Below are 27,372 nucleotides of genomic sequence, written 5' to 3' on the forward strand. Positions count from 1 at the left end.
CCTTAAGGAGTGATAATGGCACTGAGTTCAAGAATTTGATAATGGAAGAATTCTGCAAAAACCATGGAATAAAGCAGGAATTTTCTGCTCCTGGAACTCCACAGCAAAATAGAGTTGATGAAAGGAAGAATAGAACTCTCATTGAAGCTGCACGTACAATGCTTGAAGAAGCAAAGCTTCCAACCTATTTCTGGGCTGAAGCTGTGCAGACTACTTGTTTTACTCAAAATGCAACACTCATTAACAAGCAAGGAAAAATACCATATGAGACGGTGAAGAAAAAGAAGCCAAATCTGAAGTACTTTCATGTATTTGGATGCAAGTGTTTTGTTCTCAAGACTCATCCTGAACAGCTATCAAAGTTTGATCTAAAAGCTGATAAAGGAATCTTTGTTGGATATCCACTTTCCATAAAAGCCTTCAGAGTCTATAATTTGAGAACAAAAGTGGTCATGGAATCTATCAATGTCTCCTTTGATGACAAGAAGATTACTGGTCTTGAAGATTTTATTGACCATGATCAGCTGAGATTTGAAAATGAAGACTCAAATTCTGATGCTGAAAATCCTGACAGTCTAAGTCCTGATACTGTAAATTCTGATGGATTAAACTCTGATGTTATTGAAACTGTGGTGACTACGCCAAAGGAAGATGCACCTATGCAGGAGGAGCATACTCAAGATCTTACCACATCTCAAGAAACATCAGAACATACGTCTGGATCTTCAAGTTCTGATTCGTTAAGTTCTGATAAGCCAAGTACTGACAGTGCTGAAAATCTAAATTCTGAAGAATCCAACTCAGAGAGCATAGTTTCAGGGGGATCATCAGAAAATGAAAATGAAGACAACATGGATCATGGGGGAGCATCCAGTTCTAGAGAAAACCTTCCATCTGCAAGGAAGTGGACAAAATCACAAACACCTGATTTGATAATTGGAAATCCTGATGCAGTTGTCAGAACTAGAACAGGTACTTCAAATGAATGTCTTTACAATTCTTTTCTCTCTCAGATTGAGCCAAAGAAAGTGGAAGAAGCTCTTCAAGATGCTGATTGGGTGCAAGCAATGCAGGAAGAGTTAAATGAATTTGAAAGAAACAAAGTCTGGACCCTAGTGCCAAGACCAAAGATGTAATAACCCCAATTTTTGGAAAATTTTTGAAACCCTTATGAATAGTGTTTTGCTGAATGAGAAAACTTTTCATGCCACACTATGTAGGGGTTCTGTTATTGATCTTCTGGGATATTATTAGTACTCTATGTGGTATATAAGTGTATGTAAAGATCGTCAGAATCCAATTTCCGAACACTTTGATTTTTCCCGGAAATCCACTAGATACGGAAAGAATTGAGAAAAAGGTAACAGGATAAAAAGGATTTAAATTAAAGGATTATAAGAGAGGATCATAAAAAGGAATATAATGTATTGAGATAGGTTAAGGGAACCTAAGTAATAAGATCCCGGGTATGATCCCTCAAACGATAAACGAAAACGAAAGTTAAGCGAACCGTATAACATATCAGCGGTCATTAGGCAAACAATTAAAAGCTAATCAAAGGGATTAGTGGGGATGATGTCATCCAACCAATAGAAAGAGGACAAAGGAGGGGTGATGACATCATAAAGTGATGTAGGCATGACATGGGAAGGAAGGAGGTGTGGTTGAATGAGAACCACACAAATTCAAGGGCAACAAGGTAATTGACTAAATCAAACAACAAAAATCAACCAACCAAGCCAAAACATTTCATTTCACCAAACAAAACACAAAAATCTCTCTTCTTCTTCTTCATGCTCTCGGGTGCTTTTCTTAAAAAATGAAAGTCCAAGCTCCTCCACTTACTATTTAGCAAGGTAATTATCTAAGCTTCCCCATGGATAGTTACATACTTCCTATAAGTTTAAGCTTCTAATTCCAAGCCAATCTTTTTCTATAAATCATGAAAGAAGATGGTGAATAGTGTTTTCAAGAACTAAAATTTGTGTTCTTGAAGTTTTGTTTAGATTAAGTTTGGATAAGGACTTTAAGGGTGATTCCAAGCCATTCTCTTGATTCTCCACTCTTCAAGGAAGGTATACCATCTCCAAACCCTAGATTCCTATATATTATAAGATGATTTTGATTAGTAGGATGATATTGTAGATTGATGTTGGTGATTTAGAGTTTGGGATTGAATTTGGTATTGAAGTGGAATGGTAAATGTTGTGGTTTTGATTAAAAGAACTTAAGTATGATTAAAGTTAAGCTTAGGCATAAGTATGAATGTTAAAATTGAATTGGTTGGGGTGTTATGATGTGATAAGGATGGATGTTGGTTGTATGTTGGATTTGAGGTTGAATTGGGATGGTTTTGAATGGTTTAAAATTGGGAAATCGCGTAAACATAGCCGTCGTAACGTCCGATTTTCTTTAGACTGTTTTTGTGCATAACATTAGGACCCGAGAACCCCCTGCTAGATTATGACCACTGACATGTTTAGATAGCTCATGTTACGAGCTTCGTTTTGATATGTAGTTCGTTCGATTCCGATGCACGGTTTAGGAGAAACGACCGTTTCAAGTAACGGCATTTCGCGAACGAAACTTTTCCCCTCGCCTTACTTTGAAACATAGGTTAAAGACCAAAAAGGGTTAATTAATGTATGAAACATTTATGGTAAGTGTGTTAGGCAGTTGGTAAGACACTCGCGAAGGAATCGTCTTAAAACTCGTAAAGGTTAAATTATTAAAAATGGTGGAGCCGAGGGTACTCGAGTGACTTAAGAGAACCAGCGAGCGCAAAACGAGCGTTAGAGTCTGAATTGGTTAGAGTATAGATTTACAAGTGACTTTGGTTTAATTCCAACTTACTTGTTGCTTATAGGTTACCAGACTCGTCCCGAGCCATTCGTAACCCCCCAGTCACTCAGGCAAGTTTTCTACCCGTTATAACTGTTGTTGTGATGAGTATATGTATTTGCATTATCTTGCGATAGATGCATGTTGGTTAATTAGCAAATGTTGCAATATATTGAAGCATGTTGCTATGGTATATATATATGCATGCCTGTTTCGCATTCTTTCCTTATATATCTGTTGATTCAGTTGATAATACCTATGCTAGAGGATAGCGGTAATTTGCATATACCCTTAGTACAGGGACCCAAAGGTGAAAATATTTTCTAAAACCGGGAGTCGAGGATCCCGAGTAGATTTTGTATATATGGATATAAATATATATATATATACTTATATATATATATATATGGTCATAGTTTTCAAAACTATTAATCGAATAAGGTTTATTCAATAACTTTAACTTTATTTTATTATTGAATATTATTTCGAATATTATTCGAAGGCGTATGACTCCTTTATATTAAATGAATATTATTTTGAATATTCATTCGAGGACTTATGACTCCTTTTATTTTATTATCTGAATATTATTTGAATATTCATTCGAGGGCTTATGACTCAGTTTATATTATTTAATGAATATTATTTGAATATTCATTTGAGGATCTATGACTCCGATTATTTGCTGAGATATATTCTTTATTTTATTAAAGAATAAGGTGTCAATAATCAAACTTATTTTCGATTATTCAAGTAAAGATAGTACTTTCATATAAGTATATCTTTGGTTATTTAATACTCGTTTCAAGTATAAGTTTTAATACTTCTACTTCAATTATTTTTATAAAGATTATTCTTTATGGGAATATTATTTAAATAATAATATTCAGTCATTTTCTAAATATTCTGGGGACTGATTTACTTCATTAAATCAGCTTTACTCCAAACACTCTATAAGGTGTTTTTGAGTCTTCAAAATGATTTTTTTTAAAAGTTAGAGCGGATCCCAAAACTCATTTTTATATTTAAGATCTTCCTTTTTAAGGGGATTTAAATACTCGCTCAAAAATCTAAGGGATCCGGCTCTATGGTGTATTTTATATTCGCAACAAGGTTGCAGTTTTGGTTAATGAATTGATTACTTACCCAAGGTTCGGGAAGTAAGTCCATCTATTGAGTCGGCATAAGCAACATGGGCTCAGTGGGCGTCCATGATAGTGTAAGTGGCTCAGTGGGAGTCCATCAAATGCATAAATGGCTGAGTGGCAGTCCAGCATAAGGTCCTATTGCGACCAGGGTGATGACCAGTGGGGAATTCATCCATCTACTAGTAGAAAAGGTTACTTATGGGTATCTTTGCCTGATCAGCAAGATATCTGGTTTATGCCAAATTCTTTTCCTTTCCAAATTTATTGGATATTGCAATTCTGTTCATACTTTACATGACAGAGGTTTTCAGGAAATGTATAAAGAAGATGTATATGTGGATATATATATATATATATATATATATCAGAACTTAATGAAGTATATCATAACTTCATTTCCTTTAATAATATTTCAAAGATTGAATCTATTCAAATCTGGTCTTGTAGTCTCATCTATGTGATGAACTGTTGAAAGCTCTTTATACTTTGAACAGTGGTAGTTCAAGTAGCTTTATAAATGATATAAGTGTAGTGAAGTATTTGGTAACTTCATCCCTTGTTTTTACTTATATCTAGTAAGTAATTATCTTACACTTGGTAAAAGATTTTAGTAAGTATCCATTTAGATACTTATATTATTGTTATCACTATGTATTATCTTGCGAGCTGTAAGGCTCACTCTTGCTTTATTTCTTCATCACACAACAACAGTTAGGAAAGATGGCCAGACTCCAGCAGACCCAGCGCAAGCGCGTGGGAAGCGTCCCGCGTCTTCCCGATGATGTTGTAGCTGCTATAGCTGCAGAGGTAGATCTATTGTAGATCAGACCATCTACTTTTGAGAATCAATTATGTATAATTATAACTTGTGGCAGATAATGGCAATTAACTGTAAATTTATCAAGTAATCATTTTGGGTTGTAATAACTTTTAAATTGTGTATTCAAAGACTTGTACTTATTTAAATTTCATCTCTGAGACTATAACGGGTTGTGGTGTGTGTTAGTGTGGGGTCACAGCATAAGGTTATTATTATTAATTAAGTGAAGTGATATTGTGGAAAGAAAGACCGTGACGACCCGGATCCCCGACCCCGGATCTGGGGGTGTTACAGAAATGGTATCAGAGCTAAGCGTTATAAACCTCAGAGATGATGTGACGTTAAGATAATAAGTTAACCAAGATAATAAGAACTCTTGCCAAGTTCATAGTCGGGCTACCTAACGTAGTACTGACAGTTAAAACCCTTATGGGAACCCTTATAAATATCTTGATAGGAGCGTAGTTCGTTATCGTATATGGTAGCGGGACTCTGAACCCTGAGGTTGAGGAGCAACAACGCGATGATGTTTTATTACTAATTGGAGATCGGATTGTGGATCCGATAGAGTGTCCTAATGCAGGACCAGATGATGTTGATATTGAGGATGTAGCGGTTGAGGATGTTGTCCTAGAAGGGATAGTTGTTGAGGAGGATCCCATGGAGGATCCTGACAAGATTGGATAAAGGACCACTGATGAATTGATGACCATGGTTAGGTCGACTACCAGAGGTAGGATTGGCCGGTCACTACCGGAGGTTCGTTCAAGTTTGTAAAGATAGTAGCCCCTTTAACGCGGCTTACTCGTAAGACTGAGAAGTTTGAATGGACAGAGAAATGCGAGAACAGCTTTTAAGAACTGAAGCAAAGGTTGGTGACGGCCCCTATGTTGGCGTTGCCGGATGGAAAAAGGAGATTTTGTGATTTGTAAGTGACGCTTCGCATAAGAAATTAGGGTGCTTCTTATATAGCATAGCAAGATAATCGCGTCTGCGTCAAGATAATTAAGGGAATTTAAAATTCGATATCCCCACCCATGAGCTTGGGCTCGTGGCAATAGGTTTGCCCCAAATATTGGAGGCACTACTTGTATGGATAGAAGTGCGAGATTTACACAAACCATAGGAGCTCTAGTACATTTTTACGTAGAAAGAGCTCAACATATGCCAGAGAAGGCGGTTAGAGCTAATCAAGAATTATGAGTGGGAGATTCTTTATCATTCGGGGAAAGCCAATGTGGTGGCTGATGCCCTTAGTAAAAAGGAGAGACTCAAGATGATAATGTCTTTGGGAGAGTTGATAAGAGATTTTGAGAAAGTGGAAATAGTAGTGAAGGTAACCGGAGCCGGTACCGAAAAGCTGTTTGAGATTGCAATACAGACCGAATTATCGGAAAAGAACATATTGTGCCAGAAAAAGTGATGAATGAAGGCAGAGAGCCAACAAATAGATATGAGATTAATACCGAGAAAGATGATAAGGGAATAATGAGGTATTCCTATAGAATTTGGGTTCCAAATGTTCAAGAGCTTAAAGATGAGATCTTAGATGAAAGTCATAGTTCAAGGAATAAGATTAAGGGCAAACCCTGAATGTAATAGTCAGGGAGGACGCCATCAAGATAGAAGGAACCCATAACATAATGAAGTGGAAAATGAGGATTTTAACGTATAAGATAACCCCAAGTATGGGAGAAGGATGAAACATTTCATACTAAGGAAACAGAAAGTCGAGTAAGGAAAGGAGAACCGAGACGGTACTCCTATACGGCAATTTATGGACCTGTCTAGACAGAACTTAGACTATTATCCCCAACCACCACCTTGAGGAAACAATGCGGTAGGAAATTCTTTCAGGACCTTTAAGTCTCTAAGCTCTCAGAGTTCCAAGGAACAGGTTGACCTAGTCGAGGCAAGAGCCTGGCTAAATGAAATAGAGGAATCATTTGAGATTCTGAATGATTGACGAATCACAAAAGACTGTTTTTGTCACTTACCCTCCTAAGAGAGAGACCACCCGCTGGTGAAAGGCCAAGGAAGGCACGGAGCAAGAGATTATAATAAACTGATTTAAGTTCAATCAAAATTTTTGGGGAAAGTAATTCCCAAAGATAAGGAGATAGTGTAAAAGCTTTGGAGCTAGAACAAAGGCAGACAAGTATGATAAATTATGAATCTAAGTTGTAAAAGTTGTCAAGATTCGTTCTGAGGACACGAATCCAGAATGACGGGATGTTTGGAATCAATACTTATGTTGTGTTAGTTCATGAAAAAATGATAAGAGAAAGGAAAATAAAAAGAAACTGAAGTGGAAAGGAATATAAAGGCAATAGAGTTTGAGGTATGATAAAGGAATTGGGTATGAGGAAACCCTAAAGACTCGTAACAATAGAAATAGAAAAGTATACATTCATCAAGATGAGGGTGATTCACCATGAGTTAAAATTGATGGTTGAGGGCATAAGAGATACATATATTTTATCCCCTGTAAGTTGGGAGGATTCGAGGAAACCTTGAGATAATTCGAAGGATAAATAATGAGACGCGGATAGATTGAGGAGACAAGGAAGTAAGAAATTAGGAAAAAATTGGATGAAGGAAGTGACCTTCAATAATGTGAAATGTAAGACCGGTGGCTCGATACCCAGAAAGGGAGACGCCAGGTATGAGAGATATCCCAACATTGAGATGACTGTTGAGATAAACAACAAAAGTAAATAAGGAATTATTAAGAAGAAGTTCACGTTGAACACGACCAATATCTTCCAGAACATCCTTGTTATCGTTACCAAATTAGGCAAGACAAGCGGATAACCGTTATTATCTTTTGGAGGCCATATTGATTGACCCCATTTTGAATACAAATGTTATTGTGAAATTAGACATGTACTATCGAGGTGGGAATGATTGAATAAGACACCCTTATCAGGGATATATGACTTGATTTATCCATAGAAGGATGCAGGTACCTTTTAAAGGTGGAATTAAGGATAGAACATCGGTAACTTAAAATGAATCCTAGGGGAATGCATAAAGGTTGGCATTTTACCCTTAATAGGGATAGTATGAGTTTTGACAGTATGATTGGGAAAGGGTTAAGGTAAACAACAACCTTTAAGAATCAGTGGAGAAATTTTTTCAGAAGAATATAGACAATGGTTCTAGTATTAGTAAATGGTATTGTGATATGCCCTGTATCTAGGGAATACAGGAGGAACGATTGAAGGATAACCTTAGAGGTTTTACAAGGAAAAAAGGTAATATTCTAAATTCTCAAGAATAGAAATGTGGATAAAGGAAATATGACGTAATTATATTGATGCCAAGTGAGGCACGTGTTAAACCACGAGAAGGTATGGATCGAACCAGTAATGGTCGAAATTGTTCAGGGCAATTAGGACTTAAGATAAAAGATGTTCTAATTATGATTGAGAGTCAGTCATGACAGTGATTAACCTCTAAAGACTGAGGCAATAACTTATGGAAAAAAATGGTGATATTTTTTTTTACTCATCAGATTTTAAGGAAAACATCTTCACTCAAGCAGTGATCGGAAATAGGGTAGAAAATTAGTGAAAGTGGTTAAAATGACATTGACTGTAAGGAAATTTTACTATCAGGAAAGGCCAAAGAGGTGGCCGACACTTTAAATGTAAGAAGATAATTATAGGCGCTCGTGCGAGAGGGATACAGTGATGATGGTTAAAGCTGTGATGGTTGTATTTTGGTTTGGAAGATTGTCATTCCTTCTGATGACTGTGCAATACCCAACCGTAATAGTAGTTGGCAAAGGTTTAATTCGTGTAATCGCCATGAACGGGCTCTCTATCTTAGAAGGTCCTATCTTGAGATAATCCAAGACCATATTTCAAAAAGGACTAAACGAACCTTTGAGTTAAGTCTTCTATTGAAGGCATATGATTAAGAATGGTATTAACCTGCTATCGTTGCCTTGATTGAAACTCTTCTGCAATTTTATCTGCTTCATGTCATGTATGTATGTCAGGATTAGGAGTGTTCTTCATGAATCAGGAATGGTGATTATGTTACCTCCTTAGAATGATTTGATATGACATGTATGGACTCTGAATGGTTAGATATTAAGACTTCATGGAAAATGAATGACTACAGTAGGTCAGTGGTGGACCATAGTAAGACAGTAATGATTCTGCAAGTATTGAGCTGATTACAACCGTGAGAGTTGTATTGGAATGGTGGTTGAGATTGAGTACCACTAATCGGGTCGTGGTAGTGTATAAGTTATCATTGATAGACTAATTAAGTAGAGTATCTACCTAGTGAATAATTATTCTTTCTTACCAATAGAGAGTCGTATTATTGTACGAGGAAGGTTGCGGTGCAAGCATAGAATTCTAGTAACGATGATGTATAGAATGAGATCCCAGATTCGATTTTCGATGTCGAGGGAGTTTCAAAGGTGATTGTGTATAAGCTCGAGGAAGAGTGTGGGTCCATAGAATGATGGACGGGATAGCGAAAATATTTAGGCATGGGAAATACGATGCTATAATGCTTAATGTTGATTTATATACGTATATGATTTGTTCTCCTATGACAAACCTCTATAGTTCAGAGGTAGGTTCCAAGCCAGATATTTTGTGGCAGTATATTTTTTTTTTCATATATACAATTCTCTTCAATTCGTTCTTTTCTCTTCTTTTCATTTCATGTAAGCTGAGAAGAACAACCCTTCTAGAAGGGGAGGTATTGCCGAATGACTATCTATCTTTGTGATAGAAGCTTAGTAGGATACCACATGTTATTTAATTGCTTGTCAAGTATTAAAGGCTGGCCACCTTCTGTACTAACTATGCGATATAACAAGTGTTCATGATCATAGTGATCTCTCAAATAAATTCTTTTACTTCTATATGAAGGACTAAGCTTTCAAAGATAGAAGCAGCTGAAAAAGGAGTAGTAAAGTTGTGGTGGTATGCGGAATGGAAACACATTCGTGATACTAAGGTTGACGAGGTTATTAAAAGGTTATAGAACGCTAGTGAGCAAAAGTGTAACCAGTATAATATTAGGAACGGAGGGCAGTAGCGATTACGAACTGGAAAAGAATGGGTATTGAGAAGCAAAAGCTATAATGATTAGAAGCTATGATGAGAGTCTGTGTAATAGACTTGAAAGAATTTGGAATGATTACTTAACGCGGATTAAGTTATCTTACGACAATAGATCATATGTCAGTATTGAGGCATCGCCTTATGAGATCCTTAAGGGAAGACAATGTCGATCTCCCTTATGTTAGGATGAAGTTGTAGAGCGCAAGATGCTCGGACCCGCAGTAGTCCAAAGGACCAGGGATATAATAGATCTAATCAGAGGATGACTGGTAGTAGCCAGGAAGGACATAAGAAATATGTCGATTTGACACGAAAGGACAAAGAATAGGAAGGAGGCAACCTTGTATTGTTAAAAGTATTCCCTTGAAAAGAATTAATGAGATTCGGAAAGAAAGGAAAGCTAAGTCCACCAATTGTTGGACCCTTGAATATATTAAGAAGTATTGGGAAGTTAGCATATGAGCTAGCCTTACCCCAGAACATGTAGCAAGCCAAAACGTGTTTCACGTATCAATATTAAGGAAGTGTAATTCGGATGCCAGTTAATTAGGGGCATATGAGCGCATAGACATGCAACCAGACGTAACCTATATGGAGTAACCAGGAAGGGTTATAGATTGAAAAAGGAACAAGTGCTTAGGAGAAGGGTTATCAAACTATTCAGAGTTTGATGGAAGAACCACAATGTGGGAAAAATTTACTTGAGATTTAGAAAGTGCCCCCATTTGTTTTCTATCTGATTCCGGGACGGAATCCTTTTAAGGAGGGGAGACTGTAATAACCCCAATTTTTGAAAAATTTTTGAAACCCTTATGAATAGTGTTTTGCTGAATGAGAAAACTTTTCATGCCACACTATGTAGGGGTTCTGTTATTGATCTTCTGGGATATTATTAGTACTCTATGTGGTATATAAGTGTATGTAAAGATCGTCAGAATCCAATTTCCGAACACTTTGATTTTTCCCGGAAATCCACTAGATACGGAAAGAATTGAGAAAAAGGTAACAGGATAAAAAGGATTTAAATTAAAGGATTATAAGAGAGGATCATAAAAAGGAATATAATGTATTGAGATAGGTTAAGGGAACCTAAGTAATAAGATCCCGGGTATGATCCCTCAAACGATAAACGAAAATGAAAGTTAAGCGAACCGTATAACATATCAGCGGTCATTAGGCAAACAATTAAAAGCTAATCAAAGGGATTAGTGGGGATGATGTCATCCAACCAATAGAAAGAGGACAAAGGAGGGGTGATGACATCATAAAGTGATGTAGGCATGACATGGGAAGGAAGGAGGTGTGGTTGAATGAGAAACACACAAATTCAAGGGCAACAAGGTAATTGACTAAATCAAACAACAAAAATCAACCAACCAAGCCAAAACATTTCATTTCACCAAACAAAACACAAAAATCTCTCTTCTTCTTCTTCATGCTCTCGGGTGCTTTTCTTAAAAAATGAAAGTCCAAGCTCCTCCACTTACTATTTAGCAAGGTAATTATCTAAGCTTCCCCATGGATAGTTACATACTTCCTATAAGTTTAAGCTTCTAATTCCAAGCCAATCTTTTTCTATAAATCATGAAAGAAGATGGTGAATAGTGTTTTCAAGAACTAAAATTTGTGTTCTTGAAGTTTTGTTTAGATTAAGCTTGGATAAGGACTTTAAGGGTGATTCCAAGCCATTCTCTTGATTCTCCACTCTTCAAGGAAGGTATACCATCTCCAAACCCTAGATTCCTATGTATTATAAGATGATTTTGATTAGTAGGATGATATTGTAGCTTGATATTGGTGATTTAGAGTTTGGGATTGAATTTGGTATTGAAGTGGAATGGTAAATGTTGTGGTTTTGATTAAAAGAACTTAAGTATGATTAAAGTTAAGCTTAGGCATAAGTATGAATGTTAAAATTGAATTGGTTGGGGTTGTTATGATGTGATAAGGATGGATGTTGGTTGTATGTTGGATTTGAGGTTGAATTGGGATGGTTTTGAATGGTTTAAAATGGGGAAATCGCGTAAACATAGCCGTCGTAAAGTCCGATTTTCTTTGGACTGTTTTTGTTCATAACATTAGGACCCGAGAACCCCCTGCTAGATTATGACCACTGCCATGATTAGATAGCTCATGTTACGAGCTTCGTTTTGATATGTAGTTCGTTCGATTCCGATGCACGGTTTAGGAGAAACGACCGTTTCAAGTAACGGCATTTCGCGAACGAAACTTTTCCCCTCTCCTTACTTTGAAACATAGGTTAAAGACCAAAAATGGTTAATTAATGTATGAAACATTTATGGTAAGTGTGTTAGGCAGTTGGTAAGACACTCGCGAAGGAATCGCCTTAAAACTCGTAAAGGTTAAATTATTAAAAATGGTGGAGCCGAGGGTACTCGAGTGACTTAAGAGAACCAGCGAGCGCAAAACGAGCGTTAGAGTCTGAGTTGGTTAGAGTATAGATTTACAAGTGACTTTGGTTTAATTCCAACTTACTTGTTGCTTATAGGTTACCAGACTCGTCCCGAGCCATTCGTAACCTCCCAGTCGCTCAGGCAAGTTTTCTACCCGTTATAACTGTTGTTGTGATGAGTATATGTATTTGCATTATCTTGCGATAGATGCATGTTGGTTAATTAGAAAATGTTGCAATATATTGAAGCATGCTGCTATGGTATATATATATGCATGCCTCTTTTGCATTCTTTCCATATATATCTGTTGATTCAGTTGATAATACCTATGCTAGAGGATGGCGGTAATTTGCATATACCCTTAGTACAGGGACCCAAAGGTGAAAATATTTTCTAAAACCGGGAGTCAAGGATCCCGAGTAGATTTTGTATATATGGATATAAAAATATATATATATATATACTTATATATATATATATGGTCATAGTTTTCAAAACTATTAATCGAATAAGGTTTATTCGATAACTTTAACTTTATTTTATTATTGAATATTATTTCGAATATTATTCGAAGGCGTATGACTCCTTTATATTAAATGAATATTATTTTGAATATTCATTCGAGGACTTATGACTCCTTTTATTTTATTATCTGAATATTATTTGAATATTCATTCGAGGGCTTATGACTCAGTTTATATTATTTAATGAATATTATTTGAATATTCATTTGAGGATCTATGACTCCGATTATTTGCTGAGATATATTCTTTATTTTATTAAAGAATAAGGTGTCAATAATCAAACTTATTTTCGATTATTCAAATAAAGATAGTACTTTCATATAAGTATATCTTTGGTTATTTAATACTCGTTTCAAGTATAAGTTTTAATACTTCTACTTCAATTATTTTTATAAAGATTATTCTTTATGGGAATATTATTTAAATAATAATATTCAGTCATTTTCTAAATATTCTGGGGACTGATTTACTTCATTAAATCAGCTTTACTCCAAACACTCTATAAGGTGTTTTCGAGTCTTCAAAATGATTTTTTTTTAAAAGTTAGAGCGGATCCCAAAACTCATTTTTATATTTAAGATCTTCCTTTTTAAGGGGATTTAAATACTCGCTCAAAAATCTAAGGGATCCGGCTCTATGGTGTATTTTATATTCGCAACAAGGTTGTAGTTTTGGTTAATGAATTGATTACTTACCCAAGGTTCGGGAAGTAAGTCCATCTATTGAGTCGGTATAAGCAACATGGGCTCAGTGGGAGTCCATGATAGTGTAAGTGGCTCAGTGGGAGTCCATCAAATGCATAAATGGCTGAGTGGCAGTCCAGCATAAGGTCCTATTGCGACCAGGGTGATGACCAGTGGGGAATTCGTCCATCTACTAGTAGAAAAGGTTACTTATGGGTATCTTTGCCTGATCAGCAAGATATCTGGTTTATGCCAAATTCTTTTCCTTTCCAAATTTATTGGATATTGCAATTCTGTTCATACTTTACATGACAGAGGTTTTCAGGAAATGTATAAAGAAGATGTATATGTGGATATATATATATATATATATATATCAGAACTTAATGAAGTATATCATAACTTCATTTCCTTTAATAATATTTCAAAGATTGAATCTATTCAAATCTGGTCTTGTAGTCTCATCTATGTGATGAACTGTTGAAAGCTCTTTATACTTTGAACAGTGGTAGTTCAAGTAGCTTTATAAATGATATAAGTGTAGTGAAGTATTTGGTAACTTCATCCCTTGTTTTTACTTATATCTAGTAAGTAATTATCTTACACTTGGTAAAAGATTTTAGTAAGTATCCATTTAGATACTTATATTATTGTTATCACTATGTATTATCTTGCGAGCTGTAAGGCTCACTCTTGCTTTATTTCTTCATCACACAACAACAGTTAGGAAAGATGGCCAGACTCCAGCAGACCCAGCGCAAGCGCGTGGGAAGCGTCCCGCGTCTTCCCGATGATGTTGTAGCTGCTATAGCTGCAGAGGTAGATCTATTGTAGATCAGACCATCTACTTTTGAGAATCAATTATGTATAATTATAACTTGTGGCAGATAATGGCAATTAACTGTAAATTTATCAAGTAATCGTTTTGGGTTGTAATAACTTTTAAATTGTGGATTCAAAGACTTGTACTTATTTAAATTTCATCTCTGAGACTATAATGGGTTGTGGTGTGTGTTAGTGTGGGGTCACAGCATAAGGTTATTATTATTAATTAAGTGAAGTGATATTGTGGAAAGAAAGACCGTGACGACCCGAATCCCCGACCCCGAATCTGGGGGTGTTACAAAAGAATAGATATGTTGTTGGTACAAAGTGGGTATTCAGAAACAAAACTGACAGTGATGGCATAATTACAAGGAATAAGGCAAGGCTGGTTGCAAAAGGATATTCTCAACAGGAGGGAATTGATTATAATGAAACATTTGCACCAGTTGCTAGGTTAGAAGCCATAAGGATATTTTTGGCTTATGCTGCTCACAAAAAGTTTACTGTCTTTCAAATGGATGTGAAAAGTGCTTTTCTCAATGGAGAATTGGAGGAGGAAGTATATGTTGAACAACCTCCAGGCTTTGTAGACTCCAAACATCCAGATTATGTCTACAGGCTTGATAAAGCACTTTATGGACTTAAGCAAGCTCCTTGAGCATGGTATGAGACTTTAGCTCAGTTTCTTCTGGAAAGTGGATTCAACAGAGGAACAATAGACAAAATACTGTTCTACCTCAACCATGGAAAGGACTTACTTCTGGTCCAGATTTATGTTGATGATATCATTTTTGGGTCTACAAATGACAGACTTTGCAAGAAGTTTGCCAAACTGATGCAGTTAAGGTATCAGATGAGTATGATGGGGGAACTTAGCTATTTTCTGGGCCTTCAAGTCAAGCAGAATGAAGAAGGCTGTAATAAACCCAATTTTTGGAGATTTTTGAAACCCGGATGAATAGTAACTTTTGCTGACAATGCTGATTAAGAAAAATTATCAGACCACGATATATAGGAGTACTGTTATGGAAATTCTAAGATCGTATTAGTATTCCATAAAGAAAATAAGTGTATGTAAAAGCTGTCGGATTTTGAAAACGAGCACTTTTATTTTTCCCCGAGATTTCCACCAGACATTAAGGGATTTAAGGAATTAATATTAAGATGAAGGATTTTAAATTCAAGGATTATAAAGGAGAATTAATTTAGGTATTAAAAATACCAAGAAGATTTTATCAATAAAACTATTAAGGTATTTAACCAAACGATCAACGAGATTGAGTGATAACCGCACAAAGAAATGAATAACGACTCTTGTAAATACCTTTGCAAGTGGCAAGGCAAGTGGATGGTTGATCAAACAAGAAACCAAGTGATAGTTAGGAAGGAATGGCTAGTTAATTATGTAGTTAACTAGGGATGATCTCATCTCACCACAAATCACCAACACATGGCAAATGGTGAGATCATCTTCCACTAACTCCTTTGTTTATTATTAACCTAGCAAAATATCAAGACAACCCATCATTATCCACCACATTATTCCACCAACACAAGAAAGCAAAAGCATTTCCTCCCCCATTTCCATTGCTCTCGGCCAAAACAGAACCAGCACACTAAAACTGCTGTATCTCCTTCATTTCTCACTCAAATATTGTGTTCTATAGCTCATTGGAAAGGTATTGAGATGGCCTACAACTCTTGTTCACAAGTCTCGTCCAAATAATCATGGTAAGACCCTAATTTTTACAGTTCTTTAAATAGGACTTTTAGAAACTTCAAAGCCTAACTTTGTGTTCTTGATTTCTTTGGAAAGATCAAGCTTGTAGGAGGCTCCCTAAGGCTTTCTAGCAACTTAACACCTCCCAAGGAAGGTATAAACTTCAAATCCTAGCCTTTACTTTATTTGTTAGTAAGTTTAATGGTTGGTTTTGTGAAATGAGAAGCATGGATTGTGATTATTAGTAGTTTGGTTTGATTTGGAAGTGTTTTGGTAATTGAAGCTTGATTATAGTTCATAGGTCTTGATTGTGGTTGTTTGAGTTGAAAACATTGGAGATTATGGACTGATGTGGTATGGTTTAGGTGAAGTTTTGTTGTATTGATGGTTATGAGTTGGTTGGTGGTTAATTGGAGTAGAATAAACATTGGTAATCGCGTAAACATAGCCGTCGTAATGTCCGATTTACTTTAGACTGCTTTTATTCATAACATTTGGACCCTAGAACTCCCTACTAGATTATGACCATTGCCATGTTTAGATAGTTCATGTTACGAGCTTCGTTTTGATATGTAGTTCATTTGATTCTAATGTACGGTTTAGGAGAAACGACCGTTTTAAGTAACGGCGTTTCGCGAACGAAACTTTTCCCCTCGCCTTACTTTGAAATATAGGTTAAAGACCAAAAAGGGTTAATTAGTGTATGAAACAATTATGGTAAGAGTGTTAGGAAGTTGGTAAGACACTCGCAAAGGAATCGCCTTAAAACTTGTAATGGTTAAATTATAAAAAATGGTGGAGCCGAGGGTACTCGAGTGACTTAAGAGAATCAGTAAGCGCAAAGCGAGCGTTAGAGTCTAAGGTAGTTAGAGTATAGATTTACAAGTGACTTTGGTTTAATTCCAACTTACTTGTTGTTTATAGGTTACCAGACTCGTCCCGAGCCTTTTTTCACCCCCAGTCGCTCAGGCAAGTTTTCTACCCGTTATACTGTTGTTGTGATGTATATATGTATATGCATTATCTTGTGATAGATGCATGTTGGTTAATTAGCAAATTTTGCGATATATTGAAGCATGCTGATATGGTATATATATGCATGCCTGTTTCGTATTCTTGCCATATATATCTGTTGGTTCAGTTGATAATACCTATGCTAGAGAATAGCGGTAATTTGCATATACCCTTAGTATAGGGACCCAAAGGTGAAAACATTTTCTAAACCGGGAGTCGAGGATCCCGAGTAGATTTTATATATATATATATGGTTATATATATGGTTATAGTTTTCAAAACTATTAATCGAATAAGGTTTATTCGATAACTTTATTTTATTAATGAATATTATCTTGAATATTCATTCGAGGACTTATGACTCCTTTATATTATTTATTGAATATTACTTGGATATTCATTTGAGGATGTATGACTCCTTTATTTTATTTATTGAATATTATTTTGAATATTCATTCGAGGGCTTATAACTCAGCTTATTTTATTTATTGAATATTATTTGAATATTCATTTGAGGATCTATGACTCCGATTATTTGCTGAGATATATTCTTTATTTTATTAAAGAATAAGGTGTCGATAATCAAACTCACTTTTGATTATTCAAATAAAGATAGTACTTTCGTATAGGTATATCTTTGGATATTTAATATTCATTTCAAGTATAAGTTTCAAAACTTCTACTTCAATTATTTTTATAAAGATTATTCTTTATGGAAATATTATTTAAATAATAATATTCAGATATTTTCTAATATATTGGGATTGATTTATTTTGTTAAATCAGCATCACTCCAAACATTCATAAAAAATGTTTTGCGAGTCTTCAAAATGATTTTTAAAAGTTAGAGCGGATCCCAAAACTCATTTTTATATTTAAGATCCTCCTTTCGAAGGGGATTTAAATACTCGCTCAAAACCTGAGGGATCCGGCTCTGTGGTGTGTTTTATATTCGCAACAAGGTTGCTGTTTTGTTAAATGAATCGATTACTTACCCAACACTCGGGAAGTAAAATTCTTGGAACAAGTTAATCCATTAACAGGCATCGCCTGGGAAATATCGGTGAGTTCTCCTTTCCAACTAGATACGACTTCTTGGTGGAGCCGTATCAACAAGTTTCTACTTGGGGAAAGGGGGAACGAGCTTTACGTTTCAGAGTCATGGATTTCATCTGAACTAGGAGTGGCGTAAGTGGTCGAGTGGCGCCGGCCCAGCCTTATTATATTGGCCCAAATGGCCTGGAAGTTCCGCTAAGACGGTCCATTCCTTAGGAGTTCAGTGTTCGATTGACAAGTAAATTCGACAGGTTCTCCTCTACATGTAGAAAATGGTGGGGTTGCACTACTACGACTGATCATCATAAGTGGTCTTCCTGGCGCGGCAAACTCCCGTAATGAGTTCATCATCCAATTGGATATTTCTGCAACACTACCCAGAGCACTTCGATAGAAAGGCTACGGTTGGGCGATTGTTGAGTGTTGGCAGGGTCAAGTTTTCAAAATGATGTTTGCATCAAATGAAGTATCTCATAACTTCATTTTATTTTGATGATATTTTAAAGATTTAATCTATTCAAATCTGGTCTTGTAGTCTCATCTACGTGATGAACTTTTGAAACTAATTATAACTAGAACGGTGGTAGTTCAAGTAGTATTTGGAAAAGATATAAGTATATTGGAGTATCTTGTAACTTCATCTTTTAAACTTATATCTAGTAAATGATTATCTTATGCATGACAAAGATTTTCAGAAAAATGTTGAGACAAGGTTAGATATATGAGATCACCTTGCAACGATATTTTTATACAGTTATACACTGGAACTCTGTGTATATTATGCATGGAAGAGGACTTCCTAGATTTTGAAAAGTATATATGTATATATACTGAATATTTTACAACTTCATCGCATTAAGATATCAAACTTGGTTCATTTCTTTTGACCAAGACTTTCATGAGTATTATGAGAAGGCTCATATATTATAAATTATTATACATATTATTTTGGCGGGCTTGCTGCTCACCCTTGCTTTCTTCTTTCATCACACAACATCAGATAGACAAGATGAACATGACCAAGCTCTCAATTCGCGAGCGGATAGGAAACATTCTGCAGCTTTCTATAGGCATTGAAGTCGCTGTAGCTAAGGTGGGAACTACCAATAGACTAGGCTTCAACTTTTGATGTACCAGATTTATGTATACTTATGAATTGTAATAATGGCAAAGAAAATGTAAATTTATTCAGAAAACCTTTTAAGGTGTATTGGCAGATAATTGTGAAATAAAATGACTTGTGATTATCTTTGGATGTTCATCTCTGAGACTATAACCTGTGGTGTGTGTGTTTATTGTGGGGTCACAGTACAGAGTAGTTGATTAATTATTAAGATTGGGTGTTATTAAGGGAAATGGAACTCGTGACAACCCGGATCCCCGACCCCGGATTTGGGGGTGTTACAAAGGCACTTTTATTTGTCAAACTAAGTACACCAGAAATTTGCTGAAGAAATTTGGAATGCAAGATTGTTCAAGTGCATCCACTCCCATGGCCACTGCAACAAAACTGGATAAGGATACTGGTAAATCAGTAGATATTACTGATTACAGAGGTATGATTGGCTCTCTACTCTATCTAACTGCTAGTAGACCTGATATCATGTATGCTACCTGTCTCTGTGCAAGATTTCAAGCAGATCCAAGAGAACCTCACTTAACAGCTGTGAAAAGAATTTTTAAGTATCTTAAAGGAACAGCTGATCTGGGATTGTGGTATCCTAGAGAATCAGATTTTAAACTAATAGGTTACTCAGATGCAGATTTTGCAGGTTGCAAAATTGACAGGAAAAGCACAAGTGGAAGCTGCCAATTTCTTGGAGGCAGATTGGTTTCTTGGTTCAGTAAGAAATAAGTCAATTTCCACATTAACATATTTCAAAATCCCTATTTACTGTGATAATCAAAGTGCTATTGCTATGATAGGTAATCCAGTTCAACACTCTATGACAAAGCACATCAGCATCAAGTACCACTTCATAAGGGAACATGTGGATGAAGGTACATTGGAATTGCACTTTGTTCCAACAGATCAACAACTAGCAGATATCTTCACAAAATCGTTATGTGAAGTCACTTTTACAAGATTGGTAAATGAACTTGGAATGGTTTCAGGTTCTTTCTCTAAATCTGCTTAGTCTTGTTCAGTTATATCAGACCTTATGATCAGTATTTACAGAATTTAATCTCTTTGTGTATTCTGTGCTTAATTGACAAATGTGTTTAAGTACTGACTGTTGTCTGATATATGTTTCTAAACTCTAATAAGTGATATGTCTGTTTAAGTAACTACTCAATCCTATGAGGATAACTATGCTAGATGCTGACCTAGTAGTCTTTAATAAACAAATGATCCCATGTAAGAAGTAATTATTTCTGTGGAAATCTATTGACACAAGCAAATTCTGATAATTGAGCTTAGTTGAGTTTACTTTGTTTATCTTATTACTAAGTCACAAATTAGAATAATGCTACTCATCTGTTAAGTTCTGATACTAGTAAATCTGCTGAATGCACTAAGTGCTGATAAACCTCACTTATCAAAAAAAAGCAAAAGGATCAAAGAACAAAATCAGGTACTCCTTTGAGATCTAGAGTAAAAATGTGGAAGGGACGACCCAAGTGCATTGCTGGTATTAAGTAAATATGCATTAGAAAAGCAAAATATTTTCTTGGTGACTTTTCACACTCTATGATTACTGGAGAAATACTCTGATAATAGCATAAATTCTGATAAGCAGTCGTGACTCACTTACACTGAGAAGCCACTGTGAAATGGAATTTAAAAAGATGCATAAAATTAGCACAAAATAGTTGAGGTGGACTCAAGCATGAACTTATTCAACAGTAGGTTTCAGAATAATGACAGCTCTTTAGCAAAGTTTTAGTTATGCCTTATTTCTAAGATGTACTGAAGTGAATTAGACTTTACTCTTTGTCTGACATTTAGCTTAATGCACACACTAATCACTCCATATAAATGATGAAAATTACTGTGGTGGTCTATGTTGTTTTAGATAAACAGTCATTGTGTCACTTTGCACAAATTCTGAGGACAAGTTCTGATTGCATGTTATGATGATTAAGTTCTGAAGAATATAACTCAGAACTTGTATGAGGACTTACTAAGATAGGCATTCCTTTTTCGAGTTAAGAAATTATGTTCTGATGACTGTTAAGTTCTGATAGAAGTCTAAGTTCTGATATTACAGTCTAATTCTTTACTTGACTTATCTGTGGATAAAATTTGATAACAATCTCGGTTCAAACTAGAATATGTTGAAGTGGAAGATTAATAGTCACTATGGATAGGGTTAATGGTAGTCGTACTTGAACAGTCAACTTTTACTTGCTTCTTGTGCGCATTAAACCATGTTTTCTCTTTCCAATGAATGTTTTTCTTTTTCCAAGTCTGGGGAGACGAGGTAAAATTAATTCTACCTGTCAGCATTAAATTTCTTTGCGTCTCCTGGCATTCTCTTGCCTATATAAGCAACCACTTCACATCAGCCTTCCCATCAAATCCTTTCTCACAAACTCATATTATCTTCATCCTTTTTCTTTCAAAAACACCATGGTCAGATACAACATATTTTTGAACTACGAACATTCAATATGGAGCTAAGCTGTGCCGATTGGCAGCAGGAATGGCACGTCACTGCCATTCCTGATGAGATATGGGACTCTGTCCCACAGGAGGTACTCACCTACCTCCTGTTCTTCTATATGGATTACCATCGCCATCTGGAGTGATTGGAGGAGGAAAGACTGGAAGCTCTCCGCCAGCAAGAGCGAATCATTCGACTCGCCATTCTGTTTATCGAGAGTAGGAAGAAGAAATGATTTATTTTCTTCTTCCCATTTTTCTTCATCGTCAGCCTTGCCCTGCTTCTTGAGCTAGGACTAAGGCTGTTGATGTTAGGTTTAGCAGCTTAGGGAAATCTTGTACAAGTACTGATGTAATTTCAATTTCATGAATGTATTCACTTGATATATTAATGAAATTTGTTTTTTTTAAGATTTTGTCTCTAAGTTCTTTTGTAATGTATTGATAAATCCTAATACATAGTCGTATTCTGATGACCATATAACTTCTGTCTTAATTTAAGTTCTGATTTTCCTTTATCAGTACTTACTCATCTGATTTATCTTGGTCATTTTCACTTGATTTATTTTCAGAATATTAATAATGCAGTGAAAAATAATTAAATAAGTGGGAACGGTTTCAATTTTGAATTAAAACTGTTTCACCTTGATTATTGGAATATCTGGGTAAGTGGAACGGTTTTTCCTTGAAAAACGACAAGTGGGTAAGTAATGATTACTGTTTTCTCGAGCCCAGTAACTATCCGTTATTACTGCATGTCTAACAGGTGTCTAACGGTAACATTTTTTTTAGAGTATAAGTAAGAAAGAGAGAAGATTTTTTTTTAATCTTTTAATTCCCTTCACATTTTTTTTCTCTCCTTGCTTTTACTCTCTTTCTTCTTCTCACGTTGGTTTTTCATACAGATATTTTATCAAACACCTAACAGGCACGCTTAAATCTCAATTTTTCACATGGCACCTAAGGATTTAATCATTGATGGAGCTAAGTTTGTTCCAAACAACTATGCTGCAATTCTTGATCATGCTGAAGCTCCATCTGAATTGCATTTTGTGCAAGATCTTCTTGCACACAGTGAGATTGGGTATGCATTGACCCAGCCTTCAGTCTTTTCAAGCCAACAAGTTCTGACATTTTGGCGGACTGGGCACTTTGATGATGGTGTTAAACATCGCACTCCTAGTATTGTTTTCGAAGTGGGTGATTCTTCATATGCAGCCACTCCTGGTACAATACGCAAGGCTCTACATCTCCCAGAAGGATGTACCTTTTCAATTCCAGAGGAATCAGCTCTTCAGGAGTTAATGGCCAATTTGGGGTATGAACAGAGTTTAGCAAAACTTGGGCAGTTGAAACGGGCTCATATCAGAAGAGCATGGAGCTTCTTCTTCGACTGCATCACTAAAGCTTTTGGGAACAAATGTTCGAATTTTGATGCTATCCCAATTTTGAGTCAGCACATCGGGTATGCTATTATAAACCAAACTCATTTTGATTTTGCAACTGGTATAATTGGTTTTATTGGGGATAGGATGACAGAGGATAGGAATGTTGTGTACTTTGCTAGATTCTGTCAACTTATATATACTTTTTGTACTGATGAACCTCAATTAGTCAGTTCCTCAACTCCACCTTTTAAAGTTGCAAAACGCTACTTTAATGATCTGGTAAATGCTGACACTAAGAAATCAGTGGTTAGACCTTTACAGATTCCTCAGTCTGTAAAATAGATCTTAGTAAATGCTGATCCTGATACTTATAGATCTGTTTATTCTGATGTCCAACCAACAACAACCTCCCAAAAATCACAACAACCATCAGCACCTACCACTCATTCTACTCAACCAACCCTCAGATAATATATCAAATCCTATCTCTCCACTTCACAGACAGTTCAACCCTCATCATCAGCACCTACTGTGAAGCCTTCATCTTCCAAACCAAAGAGGACAAAGACTGTTCCTAAAACACTTCAGAAGAAAAGGAAGATTGCTTTGAGAGATGAATCTGATACTGAGGAACAAGTTCCTTCTTCAGAACCTGTTATTGAAGAAGCTGAGAAAGTGACTTCTCAGAAGGATTCTGGAATTAGGGGATCTAGGCTTCTCAAGCGGCTTAGAAGAATGACTGTTCCTGAAACTCCCAAGGAATCCAAATCTACAAAGAGATACAAGAAATAGAGGGCAAATAGGCCAGTTTCCGATGATGAAGAGGAAGCAGCTAAGGAAGGGGATCAGGAATCTCTGATCTCACAAGAAAAGGAATTTGCTAAAGTTACTTCTTCTCCATCCACTCCATCTAAGAAAGCTGTTTCTGAAAAGGTCATCACACCATCTGTATCTCCTGTTGATCCAGGCACAAGTGCTGATATTGATGTTCAAAACCTGGTTGTGCCTGAAATAATTCTCTTAGAAGCTCCAACAACAACTAATCCTTCAACAACACCTGTTACTGATGCTGTTCAAACTCCAGAGTTATCTGCTACACCTTCTATGCATCTAGATGCTGATGATCAGACTTTAGGTGAGCATCAGGTTATGGCTGTTGATCAGAACTTAGAACCAGATCAGCAATTAGAGGATGCTGAAGCCTCCTTTACTACTCACACTGTTGTTTTATCAGAGGGTACTGATTCTGTAAGTTCTGATGCTGCAAATGCTGGAGATACTGGTGATGCTGCTCCAACTGCAGATGCTGATAAAGCAGGTCCTTCAGGACATGCTCCTCAACAGACTATTCTTAAGTCTGAACTTGTTAAGAAGTTTGTTACCAGAGAAGCACCAGTGCCTTGGAGTGAAACTCCTGCAGGACAGGAGTGGACTAAGAAATGGAACTCAGTCACCTGTGTTCCAACTGCACAGAATCTGGATGAGCAATTGACAAAAGCTAATGAGCTGTTAAATACTGATGATTTCAAAACACAGCTTAGAGTCACTGCATTGAGTACTAACCATTTACAAGGTCTTCATTCAAATACTCATGCAGAGTTACATCTCTTAAGGGAAGAACTAATGAAGCAAGAACAAGTTCACAAGATTGATAAGAAAAAGTTCTTCCAACCTACCTTTGACAGGATTGCTTATATTGAGAAGACTCAAGATAATCAACAAGCTCAGATTGATGATATTCTGAAAAATCAAGCTTCTCAGCAATCACAACTTAATGAAATCCAAGCCTCAGTGGAATTGCTTGTCTCTCTTCTACTACCTGCTGATGCCAAAAATGGGGAGAAACTAATTAAGTCCAAATGCAAGACTGAAAAGACACTGAAAGGAAAGGATGATGAAAAGGATGATCAAGGAAACTCTGGAATGGGTAGAGGTCATAGTCAAGGTAGAGGTTTCACATCAAGAAAAGCTGCAATCACAAGTCACAGGACAAGTTCTGATACTGGGAAAAGAATAAGTTCTGCTACTAGTAAAAGGATAAGTTCTGATGAACTTTTAGATCTTGATGAGGAAATGTCAAGACAGTTATTTCTTCAGGAAAATCCAGGAATGGACTTGGAGAGTTTAATGGAAGAAGAAGCTAGACTTAAATCAGAGAAAGTCACATCTAAATCTGAAGCTTCTAGTAAAAAGCCACTTCCAAAACTCAAAGGCATTGTGATCAAAGAAAGGACACATACTGAAGCAACATTGGCTAAATCACAACCGCAGATAGATCCAAGATCCAAGGGTAAAGAAAAGATTGGTGAACCTATCAAGGTTTATGTGCCTCCTGAGGATGAAGAAATTACTGATGAAAAGGATGATCTTGCTCTGACTTCAAGAAAAGTTCTTAATACAACCTCTGACATGGCTCAAGTGGTTTAGAGTCAAGAAACTGTAAGTTCTGATATTCAGAAGAAGCAAGTAACCTCTGACATAGCTCAAGTTAACTTGATATCAGAAGATAGACCAAAGACACTCCTACCAGGATTCACTAAAGCAAAACAGACTCAACCTTTGAAGACTACTGCAAGTGGTTTTGAAGCCAGAGTAGTTACTGGAAAGGAAACAAGAGATAAAACCGGATTGGGAAGTGCTGATGAAAGAAGAATACATAACACTACCAATGATCCAACTTCCTTGAGTGAACCAGGTATTGGAGCAACTCCTGAGAGATTGAATCAACTGGAATCTGTACAAATGGTTTACCATACCTACTTGAAAGAATACATCTTGTTGTATTTCATGACAGATGGTAGAGTTTATCATATAAGGCAAAATGCCATTCCATTGAAGTACTTTGAAGAATTGGAGCATGTACTATTCTTACTTCAAGTGGATGACAGATTGACAGGAACTGCTGCAAACTATTTGAAGGATCAGATTCAGAGACAGAAAAGGCTTTATTCTGTTAAATCTGACAGCACATATGTTCCAAAGTACAGAGCTCACAAGGGTGATATAGTTGAAATGAAGCCCAATTCTGCTCAAATTATAACTACCTTTCTAGGGTACAGGGCTGTGGAATTCAATCTTGAGTCTGATAAAGCTTATTTGATCAGACTGGATCAGGATATAAGAAAAGCAAAGATTAATGATCTCAGGGCTGCAATCTTTCAAATTGGTGAAGATACTGCAGAGCTTAAAGATGCCAAAAGGAGAATGATTGATGAACTTAGATATGCTGAGAGATGTTTGTTGAAGAACTATCTCAGAATAACTCCTGACATCAGAGAGATCTGAAGATGAAGTCAAGTCAAAGATCTACAACTGCTTAAATTCTGATATTTGTACAGACTGAAGTTGTTATCAGGAGTTAAATATTGGTAAAACTTTAAGGACTGTAAGTTGTAGTTATCTAGTCTAATTTTCATGCATTTGTACTTAATATTTTTGACATCATCAAATATCTGTTAAACTTGTATATTATGCTAATTTACAAGTTGGGGGAGATTGTTAGATATATTTGATAATGTCATGGCTAATATGATTTATGTTTAGTTTTCAGATCTTACTTAACATGACAAATCAGTACTTAACTGGGAATCAGTACTTATACTGGAAGTCAGGACTTAAGGATATCAGTACTTATATTATCAGGAGATAATCATCAGAAGTTGGATATCAGAACTTAAGTGCTGAAGGACGATTACATAAGGAAAGTAGCTGATTAAAGGAAAGAAGATCGAGATAAATATAAGAAGAGATATGCATGAAGAAGGAGTTCTGTGAAGAATGGAATACTTGGAAGAAAAGATATCTGATTGATATATTTTAGGAAGCAGAATTATATTCCATATCAATTAGCGATTATCTTGTAACTGTGTAGTATATAAACACAGACATAGGGTTTACACAAAAAGTATTGTCATATTCGAAGAGATTATTCATTGTAACCCTAGCAGCTCTCGTGATATTTGTTCATCACTGAGAGGTAACAGTTCCATACTGTAACAGAGTTTATTGTTTTAATAAAGTTTGTTTTCTGTTACTTGAAATATTAAAAGTTCGATTTGATTGTATTTTACACTGTATTCACCCCCTCTACAGTGTGTGTGACCTAATATATGTTCTGAGGGAAGGTTGAGGTATAGATGTTTGAGTGGTATGTTCTGATGGTTGCTGTGGTGTTTGGGTTTTGGTGGTGGGTCGTATATTAGGATAAACTGATCTATAGGTTTCAGGATCAGCATTTAC

This window comes from Apium graveolens, chromosome 5 (genome assembly GCF_009905375.1).
Source record: "Apium graveolens cultivar Ventura chromosome 5, ASM990537v1, whole genome shotgun sequence".
NCBI lineage: Eukaryota > Viridiplantae > Streptophyta > Magnoliopsida > Apiales > Apiaceae > Apium > Apium graveolens.